This window comes from Symphalangus syndactylus, chromosome 3 (assembly GCF_028878055.3).
Source record: "Symphalangus syndactylus isolate Jambi chromosome 3, NHGRI_mSymSyn1-v2.1_pri, whole genome shotgun sequence".
NCBI lineage: Eukaryota > Metazoa > Chordata > Mammalia > Primates > Hylobatidae > Symphalangus > Symphalangus syndactylus.
In genome coordinates, this window is record NC_072425.2 from 152,127,075 (window position 1) to 152,140,027 (window position 12,953).

Sequence of the window (12,953 nt, forward strand, 5' to 3'; positions counted from 1 at the left end):
CTCTAGAGATATCAGAGAAAACCCACTCAAGAAGGGAAGGTTAGGTAAACAGCCCTCTCTCTCTCTCTCTCTGTCTTTGCCTCCATTTTGTTCCTTATATTCATTTCCCAGTGCATTTCAAAGTTACTTTTATTGTTCCCTTCATTTACTCTTTCATTCCAGAAGTTTAAGTGATTGCATAATTCTTTTGACAGCTGAAGGTAGTATCCGACTTTGAATGAAATGTTTACAGCTACGGCTTTTCAATTAGAAAATCTCAGATCATGTGATCTATGAGTTTTAATATCTTAGGATCGCGACCAGTAAGGAATAATCACTTTGAAAAACCTTGATGCTACCTAGAGTTTGTGTTTTGTGAGGTTGCTTGGTAAATTATTTTCATTTGATAATTGAATATTGCTTCAAGAGAGGTGAGCTCAGACATTTGGCAATGAATATTGAATGTGACATTTGGCAATGAATATTGAATGTGTATTCCAAGAGACATGACCTTAAAATATCATCAAGCTAAGTAGTAGTGAAATTGAACTCTGCTGTATAATGGAAGTCAGTGTTTATTACGTCTTTGTGATATATAAATATTTTTACATTGTGGTAGATAATAATTTGTATGGGAACATTTAATTGAATTTAATTTATCCTATGGCAGAATTATGTTACATAGGTCATTTTAGTTTTTGATTTAAGCATCTTAAAATTATAAATGCAAATATTCAACACCTAAAACCCACATGAATACACACTCCCAAACATTTGAAATCCTAACAGTCATTTCCAACAGCTTTTTCCTACAAAAGAAGTCAGCTATTCTTAGAGAAGACATGCATTCCCATAGCTTGAGAGGTGCACACTATAAGGTAAACAGAGAAAGGATTAAAGCAGTTTAAGAATACCAGCGGATTTACTTTAAAGACAATAGACTTTTGAATTACTTGTCTTCAAAATTTGGTTTCTTGAGAAAATTATCTGTGTAGATTAATCATGCATTTCAGATACTTTCCAGACATCTGAATGTTGTTTTCTTAAAAGTAGCCAGCAAGCGATTTTATGCAGTCTGCATGGGAGATAGTAAGAGATGTGTATGCTGTATATCTACTAGTAGAGATTTGTTTTTGAGTGCTTCCTTAAAAAAATATTTTTTCTGAAGAAAGGGATTTCTTTTTTATAATTTAGATTAGATGATTTTAAATGTTTTTAGGTTTTAACCTCTCTGATCATCAGGGTCGTTGCCTTGGAAAAAATGCAAGTTATAGCATATTACATTTTTATAAGGAAGGAAGTTGATAATTAAGACCTTTTTCTTTTACTAAATTGAATTACATCACTCAATATTTGGATGGCATTAATTCACAATAGTAATAAATAAATCTTACTATTCAACCTAATAAAGTATGATTTCCTTCACATTTAACTTAATTTGTTCTTTAAAACATCTCCTAATGAAGGTTTTCTCATCTTCTGAAGCTGAATTTATTTAGGAAAAAATATTTTAAACACCATCCCAAGTGATATAACTATTTTTATTGAGCTTTGATGTTCTATTTGAACATATTTGAAGACTGTACAAGCACACAATTTAGAATTAAGATTTTATTTGGAGATTTTGTTTGTATTTGAAATCTGTTGTGGAATTAAACATGAAGAATACATCAATTTACTAGATGTCATTGTCTATGACACATTTTAGTCTTATCTTTCTGTCTGTATGTAAAGAGGAATAGAAATAATTGGTATAAACAGGAAAAAAGAAGTAAAGTGGTAGGATGAGATGTGAGAAATATATAAGCTAAGATACTCTTTGTTTGTTTGTTTGTTTTTTGTTTTTCTGAGACAGAGTCTTGCTCTGTTTCCCAGGTGGAGTGCAGTGACACAATCTGGGCTCACTGTGGCCTCCACCTCCCGGGCTCAATGGTTCTCCTGCCTCAGCCTCCCGTGTATCTGGGATTACAGGTACGCATCACCACACCCGGCTAATTTTTGGATTTTTAGTAGAGACTAGGTTTGACCATGTTGGCTAAGCTAGTCTCAAACTCCTGACTTCAAGTGATCCACCCACTTCAGCCTCCCAAAGTGCTGGGATTTCAAGTGTGAGCCACCAGGGCCAGCCTAAGCTAAGATATTCTAGAAGCTAATAACAGTAAAATATAATGTAAATTGTTTAAAGTTAATCTATATATGAATTTTTTTCTAGGACTTTCCTGCCAGAAACGTAGGAATAGAATGGCAGAAGGAACGAGGTTCCTTCACAAGGAGGCACACATTCTATTTCACATTATCCTGTGATCAGTCTCATAACCATCTCCTGGTGTGAAGTGCTAAAACTGTGCTTTAAGAATAACTTAAGTCCTTTATGTACAAACTAAAGTATGAGAGCCTGAACCTTGGAAACCAAGAGATTCCAAAAAGCCTTATGTGTGAGACTGGGTGTCACAGATCTTGGCAGAAATTACTGCTTATTCTTAATTCTTATTGTTCCTTTCTAACACTTCAACTTATAATGCCAATATCTACCTCAGCCTAAAGACAAGCTCTAGAATCACTTGTGTTACTTATTACATTTCTTTTAACAAAGTTGCCAACTGAGATTCCAAGTACTTGAAAAAAAACCTGGCACCTTTCCATTATAAAGGCTGTACGCAGTCTTCATAGTGTTTGTCTTTAAGGGACGTGCCTCATCCATCAGCAACTTTTCTTCCTTAAATCATCATATCTTGCCTAAAAATGTTTTCTCAAAAGTTAGGAAGCACTAAGATTTGCAGATTGTTATATCACATCTTAATCTACGTATCAACTTTCTCATTATCAAAGCATGAACTGTTCTGGGTTTTCATAGTTAATTATGTTTGTGATAATAACTGGGATGCAATTGTTTTTCTTATGATGATTTTCTACTTGCTTTTCTTATGGTAACTTCTGATGCTTGTTTGTAAGATCTTCCTCTCTTCTCTCCATCTGGTTATCTTCTTACCTTCTGTCCTTTAACTCAGATGTCACCCACACTGTGTGTCTTTCTGGATTGCTTCTTATTTAACTGTTGCTTCTCATAGTTTACATACCTCCTCCTATACCACACTATCGATATTTCTCAAACTGCACTATATGCTGGGATGTGTCTTTATTTATTTATAAGCTCCTTGATAATTCGGACTATATATTAGTATATTCAAAAAATACTTATGAAGTGTTTACTTTGGTTCAGGAATTATTGAGTGAAGGAAATTGACCAAAACTCTGCCATCATGAAGCTCGCATTCTAACTTAGGGAGACAGATAACAGACAATGAGCCACATAAATATGCAAAGTATCGTAAGTTAGATGGTGAAAAGTAATCCTGGATGGGGATCAGATAATTTTCAAAGGGTAACTTTTAACTGGGTAGTCAAGAAGGGCCGCACAGAGAAGATGGTAATTGGAAGAACAAGGTGGTGAGAACTGCTGAGTCTGGAGCAAACACACAATTTGGAGTAGTAGAAGATTCCAGAAGTAACAGAATAGAGGTGAAGAAGTGGGAATTGTGTGGAGTCTTACTTCCTGTTGTAATGACCTTGGCTGTGCTTTGAAGTGAGGTGGAAAGTTGCTAGGGACCTTAGTTTTCTTTTCAATAATTCATTATGAATTTTGAACGGTCACTATTAAAGACTCAATAATTTTGCTTTATTACTCTTGCAATTGACTACAAAATAGTGGATTGAAGAAATGTTAAATTCTAATTTAAACTGATTGAAATAGGTTTTTATCTTTTTATATTTCTCATCACTGAATATCTCATTTTTAATTAATTTGAAAGCATTCTAGGATAGTGAGCCAATGCAATTTAGCATAATGCATAACTTATTATTCATCAGATTTATATATTTAACTGAAGATGCTAATTAGGAAAGTAACTTGTTCTGTTGGGTGATTTTGATAAAGCTACTTTCAAATTATTATCACATCTATTGATGTCATATTAAGTTGTGTTTCTGGAAGCCAAATTTAGGCAGTGGTAATGAGTTAATATCTCTAAGTGGATACCTTTTATCTGTACAGTCAAGGATACTTGAAAGTGGAAAAACATACTGGCTTCAAGTCTTGGGAACTAGGACTTACCGGAAATGTGTTTGTTTGTTTTGTTTCCTGGTGGAATTGTCTTCTCGGAAAGATGGTGTTTCCTTTTCAATCGGAAAAAATTGATCCTATGCTGCTTTACTTTAATGCTTTGCTTTTGTCAAAATAGTGTTTTCTTAGGAAAATTAACCTATCATAATATAATGAAAAGAGAAATGCTGAAGACACAAAATGATGTCCATGTTAATATTGAGTAGGAAGCATCAAGGGGCATGAGAAGAGGGAAGCAAAGAGAGGGAGAAGAGAAATTTATAGTGTAACAACAATTAGTAAAAAGGATTAGCATATACATGTAGTCAATAAGTCAATAAATGGCTGTTTATAGAAAGCCTACCAGGCAGTAGGGGATATAGCAGTGAAGAAGGCGAAGACACAATTGGCTATACTGTAGTGAGGAGGGAAAGAGGACGAAGACATACAAATACCTAAACAAAGCAATGGTGTGAAGGGCTATAAGGTACACTACTACGAAGAAGATTACATGTGATAACATGTCTGAGTAAAACTGGCAAGGAGGAAGGCACTGATCTGGCTGTAGGTATTTCAGAGCATTTTTCTCTCTGAGGAGGTAATATTTCATTTGAGAGTTGAGTGAAGACAAAGAGGAAGGTACTTTGAAGATCTGGGGTGCTCTGAGCAGAAAGAAGGGCAGATATAAAGATTCTGTAATTTAAAAAGAAAGCTTGATAGTTTCTTACAAAGAAAAGAAGGCCGGTTTGGCTGGAATGTCCATGAAGGAAGAGCATGGAGAGAGATTACATGAGTGTTCTCAGGGACCAAATCTAGATCTTATATCAAAGTGTGAATATAAATTAACTACATTGAAAAGTGTATGATGGATGTGTGATACGATGAGGTTAGCTCTTAGGAGGGTGTACTATTGTGGAAGGGTACAATAGTGAAGGAAGGGGGTTCATTTAGCTGACTATTGCACCTGTCCAGTTGAAGGATGATGGTAGTTGGGATTATGAGTGTAGCAATAAAGTTGGAGAAAATCAGCTGAGATTGGAAGTTGATTTGAAGATGATTGAATTTACTGAGCAAGAATTATATAAAGGTATTTGGATTTAGGGACATGGGGGATTATGGTCACTTTTAGTGATATGGCAAAGTCTTGATGACATGAGGCAGTTTGCAAGTGACAGAGGTGTGGGTAGGTGCGTATTTGTGATTGATTTTACATTTTTTAATCTTAAATTAAGACGCTAGTTAGAATCCAAGTGGAGACATCAAGTAGGCACTGACAAGTTGACTTGGCTAGAGATGTGAGATCATCGTAGCCTATAGATCATGCCTGAAGTCATGCATCTAGGTGAGGGGTTGGAAAACTATTATAGCCCATGAGCCAGATCTGGTCTGCCGCCTGTTTTTGTATGGCTCATGAGTTATAAGTACGTGTGGCATTTATAAGTCTAAAATGTAAAATACAGGGAAATTTTTCAGCAGGGAAAGTTCCATAAATTTGCCTCTTGGCAACACAAAGCCTGCAATATTTACTATCTGGCTCTTTGTCAAAAATGTTGCTGACTCCTGATCTGGATGAAACCCTGTGAGGAGAGAGTGTTGATAGAAGAGAGAGAAGCATCATAGTGGAAATTAAAATTATGTCAACTCAAGTGTGTAGGGTAGAGAATTTAAGCCTGAGTATAACAGTAAGAGATTAAAATAACAGTAAATTCATTATCAGCGTGATCAATGAAACCTTTGGCAGCAAAGAGGAACTATCTTCATCAGACCTTTCACTCACTCATAGAAAGATCTTAGGCAGGAAATATAACTTGTTTGAAGATCTGAGATAAGGCTAATGTAGTTTGGACAAAGAAAGCCAATGGGAGGATGACATTACGTCTGGCCAAGGATTTAGGGAAGAGCCAAATACTTCAGGCTTTTTAAAGTGATCTTTAGATAAAGAGGAGGTCATCAAGGCATTCCGAAGTTGGAAGATCAAATCACATCTGATGGGAAAAAATCTGGCTGTATGTGCATCTAGGATGTAAGGAAGCCAACATGGATGTGAAGTTAAAATTGTCCATTGCAAATAATAAAATGAAGGCCCCAGGTAGCCTTGGCAAGGGCAGATTTGGTACAAAATCCTTATTGGAATGGGCTTAAGCAGTAACGGGAATACGGATCTAGCTGTTGTGTTTAGTGGAATTTTATCAGTCTTTTTGTTGTGTATGATATATAGATGGTCAAAATAAGCAACTTCTACATTTTCGGTTTTTGTTTTATTTTAATTGAGATTTGAATTAAGAAACTTTTATTTTCAAAATTGGAGACTGTGTTTAAAAAGTATAGAGTAGGGCTAGAAAAAAACATAAAACTTTCCTGATGAGGAGAGTGCTAATCATGACTCTAATAATAATAAAATACTTTTCTGATAATTTTTTGTGTGTTTCATTATTTATATATGTATGGGAAGTTGTACCCTAGCCACATGCCAATTCACCTGGTGAACTTGCTCTTCAATGTGGCACAAATATTTCCTTCTATCTTTAGCCTTCCGGGGTTTCTCACATGGACTATTGGCTCTTCCTACTTGAACCTGCTGGTAGTACCCTGTAGGAGACATGCTACTTCATGACAACAGGCACCACGCTGTAGGGGAATTACCACACCTGTCAATCACTATCTCTAGAATGTGGTCTTCCATGAGCCCTGAGATTTCATACTGTTTCTCTGAGCTGTAACAATATTTATATTGAAAAAATAAACATGTTCTTCTATCTTTAATATTTTATATCTTATAATTTGAATATCCCATTTTCATTATACTACTTAGCTGCTAAGTTATCTTATAAAAACAAGTTTTAATTATCTGCAAACACCTTCAAATCTAATCCTTACCGGTGAAGACTGATGTCTGGTTAACATCTGCTAGGACATTTATTTCCATAAAGTATTTATAGCGCCTTTTTGTTATTGATTGGTATGATAAATGTGTAACTCTTACACAAAGATAAAATTTTTAGATTTTTGTATTTAAAATACTGGTTATCAAAAGAAAAACCCAGATGTTATTTGTTTATGTTTCTGCTTGAGGTACTGAATCTATTTCAAGTCATATTTCTCACTATTTATATACTTAATTTTGCTGAAATAATAACACACTATCTTTAGCTAATTTTTTTCTCAGTATGTCTCCTCGTCGCTCACCATTTTCGCCTCATCTCATTTCTCATCTTTATATCTTTTTCTTTGGTCTTCTTTTACTTTGGGGATTCTTTCAATTTAGAAGTGTTCTTGTTTTCTGATAATTACTATTCTTCTTGGATGTACACAGATATCCTTTTCCGTTTCATTTGTGAATTTATCTCAAAGGCATTTTGTGTGTGCCTTTTACTCATAGCTTCTCAGAAGTCCCTTTCGAGGTTACCGATTTAACATGTCATGTACTATAAGGTTTGCATGGCATGGTGGAAGCTGACTTTTGCCTTTACATGGATTGAAATGTTCACTCAACATGGATTGGTAGAATTTTTTTTTTCCTTAAACATTACATTGCCTTGTAAACAAACAAAAGCAAACCCAAGACTCAAAACTGACATTACTGTTGGTGCCCCTGGAAATAGCTACCTTCTCACTAAAGTAGATTTTGTCATCCAACTTTATGTGTTGTTGAACACACATGGTGCTGTATGAGCACTCACTCACTAGTCTAGAAAACATGGCTGTGACCAGTTTCCAGAAAAATCAATTCAGATTGCTCTTCACATGCCACAGATGACCCTTCTGAAAGCTATTTGAATTCATTATAAATTATAGTTATATTAGTATGACTTTAATTCATTTGTAATCTGAACTTTATGTGCAATGCATTTTTTCTCGTGTTTAATCATTTTTGAATGCTAAATCGTTTGCAAACAAATGGCTTGTCCTTGAGAAAGAATTTAAGGCTGAAAGTACGTTAAGTACCATCTGGGTATCTGTGTCAATGTTTTTGTCACTACGTGTGTCTGTGTGTGTGTGTGTGTGCATATCACCTACTTTATCACATTTATTTGATAAAATTGATATGCAATCTCTAAATCATTGTGTCTCCAACTTGTGTTATCCCACAAATACAAATTTTTGTCCTAAAATTGGTGGTACCCTTTGTAAAACTAGAAGCTCTCATTTGTGCAAAGGAAGGAAAAATAAAACAAACAAACTCAATAAAAAAATTAAAGGTCAGATTTCTTTTATAGCTGCTGAGTTCCTTTCTTTCCTTGCCATCATCCTCACATTCCCAAATCTCTACAAAGTTAAGAAATTAAAACACACATCATGAGATCGTATGTTCACCTTGTTCAGGAACTGAAGGATTACATATACAAGACTATACCTTAATAAGTAGAGGGAGAAATAGGAAGATATAAATAGAATATGAAAATTTATTATACTGCAGTTCTATTCTAAAGTGTTTCCTAGGCAGGCTAAGAGTATGTTGCCAGGAAATTTTAAGAGACCCACTCCATTATATAGAAGAGGATGTGTGTAGATCTCTTAATTCTGAAATGTTTAGAACTGAGTACAACAGGTCTTCGAATAACGACGTTTCATTCAATGTCATTTCATTATAATGTTAATGAGAAAAAACAAATTGATTCCAATTGGGATTCACTGTCTGTGTAGAGCTTATGTATTCTCCCCATGTCTGCATGGATATTCTCTGGATGCTCCAGTTTCCTCTCACTTCCCAAGGCTGTGCATGTGAGGTTGATTGACGTGTCTATGTGGTCCCAGTCTGAGTAACTGTGGGTATGTTTGAGTGCACATGCAATGCGACGGCGTCCTGTCCAGGGCTGGTTCCCACATTGCGTCCTGAGCTGACAGGATAGGCTGCGGTCAACTGCAAACCTAAACTGAATTAAGTAGGTAAATAATGATTTTACTAGCTTTTATTGATCTTAAATGTATGAATAGCTGAAATTTATTTCAGCATTTAATATTAGAAGTGTTTTGATCTTTATTTACAAGTTTGTTGACGTTTTAGTTACCGAAAACCATAGAAGCTGAACTCTTTTGATGTCAACCTATGGTAAAATCGGTTTCGCTTACTGTATTTTTGTACCAATTACCATCCCCAATTTATCCCCCCGTATGCGTGTATCAAAACATCACGTGACCATAAATCTATATACCTATGACCAGTTTTCAAGCACCTGTCGATGATGTTAAGTGAAGACTTATTGTAGTCCTTTTTTGGCATAACAAAGATGTGTGTGTTTTGTTCAAGATTGGAAAAGTTCTTTGTGTAAAGAACTAGACAGTAAATATTATAGGCTTGGCTGGCCATATGTAGTCTCTGTCTCTCCTTCATCTACTCATTCTTCTTCTCCCCTTCCTTCTCCTTCTTTAAACACTTCAAAAATGTCAAAACAATTTTTAGCTCTCAGCCATATGAAGCAAGCCATTGATTAAATTTGGCTTGTAGGCCCATAATGTGTGAATTCCTTTACATCATCAGAATGCCGCATATATATGAAATGTTATCTATGAGAAATTAATGGTGCTCCCAGCAGAGAGAAATTAGCCTAAGTTAAGTTTGGGCTTTGGAATTCAGGAGAATGCCATGCACAAAAATGCTCTCCTTTTAAAACTAGTTACTAACAGTCCATTTCTGATATCAGAAATACATGAAAACTACCAATTGAACGGACATTATTCACTACTTTAGTGCTGCTAGTCATGTGTGGTGGATAAAGAATCCAGAAAGTTTTCCTTTCCGTTTGAACATTCATGCAATAAAAATTTCCAAATCTTTTTTTGAACAAATATTTATCTGATAGCTCTCTTGTGTACTTTATAAGTACCTTTTGCTGCTTATTCTCAGTAACTGTATCGAAACAATCTGTTTTCCTTTATCAATCAAAATAAAATAAGAAATTTAGCTTAATACTAATATTAAGCTGAAGTGCAAGATATATGAAAATAGAGAAAAGAAGCAGGATAAACTGACCTTTTGATAACTGCAGAGGACAGCAGATCAAAGACTGGACTTTAACGTCTTACATTTTCAGAATCTATCACAGTAAGTCCACTGGGTCCAGAAATAGGTTTTAATCCTAGATTGAAATGACTCACAGTGCTGTCATGACATTGAGTTTGATGGAAAAAGTGAAGTTAATGTTTTTCTCAATATTTTTTTAAAATCAATGATTGATTTAACTATAAAATGGACTGATTCTGAAGAACTCATTCTGACACTGGAGGTGAAAATGCTTTTACTCTAATCATTAAAATCAATTTCTCTAGATATCTGACTTTATTCTGCTTTATAACATAAAGAATGAAACTATATTTATTAATGAAGTGTAATCTAGCAAAGTGGCATAAGCATAATTATCAGTCACTTACTAAAATTGTGTGTTTTTTTCCATTGCATGAAAACCCTGCCTTGTTTTAATTTGTATCGACTTTTTAAAAGCAATTTTAGGTTTGTAGAAAGAAGTGAATAAGCATTCACACGTCATCCTCAGCCTCTACCCCAATTTCCCCGATTTTTAACATCTTGCAATAGTGTGGTACATTTGTTATAGTTGATGAGTCAATATTGGTACATTATTATTGACTAAAGTATGTAGTTTATATTAGAGTTTACTCCTTGTCTTATGAATTCTATAGGTTTTGTCAAATGTGTAATGACAAATAATCCTCACTACAGTGTCACACAGAAAAAGGGATTCACTATCCTAAAATTCTTCCTTGCTCCATCCGTTCATCGCTTCCTCTACTAATTTATGTAGAAGATAAATTAGTAGATTGAGATGATGGTTATAGGAGTTTAAAGCACAGATAGAAAACTAGATTGTCCTACCTATCCAGACTGTGCTTCTCACTCTCACTGTGCCCTTTCTTAACCTTTGGAAATGCTTTTATTCATATATAAAATAGGCTATAACTTCATAGAGTTGTATTACAAAAAGTTAATGCACAGAAAAAGACTTGCGCTAGGTATATGGTTTCTTCTCAGTTAAATGGAAGCCATTGCGTGTGTTTGTCAATAGAATTCGTCATACTTTATCTCACATATCTTTACGTCATTGTTGGCACATGACATGTTTAGACTGCACAAATCTCCTCCAAATCCCTAATAGCCACTGATCTCTTTACTATCTCCATAGTTTCGCTTTCTCCAGAAGGTCATGTATTTGAATCATACAGTATGTAGACTTTTCAGACTGGCTTCTTTCACTTGGCAATATGCATTTAAAGGTTCCTGTGTGTCTTCTGTAGCTTGACAGAATAATATTCCATTGCCTGGATATACCACAGTTTATTTTTCCATTCACTTCCTGAAGGATATTTCGATTTTAGTGATCATGAATAAGGCTCCTGTAACATTCATGGGAAGAAGGTTTTTGTGTGCATGTAAGTTTTCAAATCCTTTAAGTAAATACCAGGGAATGTACTTGCTGGGTTGTGCGGTAGGAGTATGTTTAGTTTTATAAGAAACTGCCAAACTGACTCCCAAAGTAGCTGTACTATTCTGCATTCTCACTAGCAATGAATAAAAGTTCCTGTTTCTCCTCACATTTGCCAGCTTTTGGTATTATCAGACTTTTGGATATTGGTCATTTTAATAGTCATGTAATAATATCTCACGGTTGCTGTGACTTGCAGTTCCCTAATGATACATGACTAGTAACTTCAATATTCCTATTTGACAGCTGTATTTAGACCTTTGGCCTATTTTTTAAATGAGTTGTTTTCTTTCTTATTTTCGAGTTCTTTGTATACTTTAAATACCACTAATTTATCTGTTATGTTTTGAAAATGTTTTGAATAGGTTTTGAAAAGATTTTCTCCCAACCTGTGGCTTTTCTTTTCATTCTAAGCACAGTTTGAATAACAAAGGTCTTTAATTTTAATGATGCCCAATTTCTCAATTTTTTCTTTTTCTTACCCAATAAATCAGAAAGCTTTTTATCATTTCACATGACTTAATATTCAGGCAAGGTCTATATAGGCCCCTTTCAAACAGTCATAAAGTTTAGAAGCTCTCACCTCACAAACAATAACAACAACAACATAGAAACAAAAATGACAGCTTTTGATGTTGTCTCAGTAATTTCTCAATTCAAGAACAGATTGCTGAGCTTTATAAGCAATACGTATAGATATCAATTTCACAATAAAATACCTTATGATATTTATCAAATCACCTTAGTTTTGGTCACTTATTACTATTAGACTAAAATATAATTTGTCAGACATGAGAAATCTTTTTTAGTATTTTTTAGAGAACCAAGTATTTATTTTAGCCTTTTCAGTTCTTCCCTTGCTATTTCTCCAGTATAGTCATTCCAATTGTCTCTATAGATGTATTAATACCAGGTACATAGTAAACACAATTATCTCCCACGTGTACCCCAACCCCCTTCCCTGTTCATGCAGTGAACATAAAGGAAGCAGGTCAAAAGGAAGCAGGTCATGTACCCTGTGATGTGCTGGGCTGTAAGGAAAGGTACACAATTAATTTACCATGTCTGAGTTTTCTTCTTCTCTGTATTTGTTCCATTTAATGCATGTATGTTTTTTATTCCTCAGGCCTCTCCAGTCCTAACACACTCAGGGATACTTGATACAGCTATAAGGCTGTGTCTTTTTCAGGTACTTTTGGGTTACCTCCGGCCAGGGGTGGGAAATAGAGGAAGTGAATGTCTGTATCCTCATTATGTATCACACAGAGCAGAAACATAAAGAAGCCTGTGCCATGAATGGGTCTCTTCTTTCTCCAAAAACCACCTGCCCCTTCAACTCTCACTGCTTAAAGGAAAATCTTGTATTAGTCTCCCCATTTTCTCCTCAAACTTGCTTTAGCAAAGCAGTTCCTAAACCTCTGTTAATGTATGTCCCCACC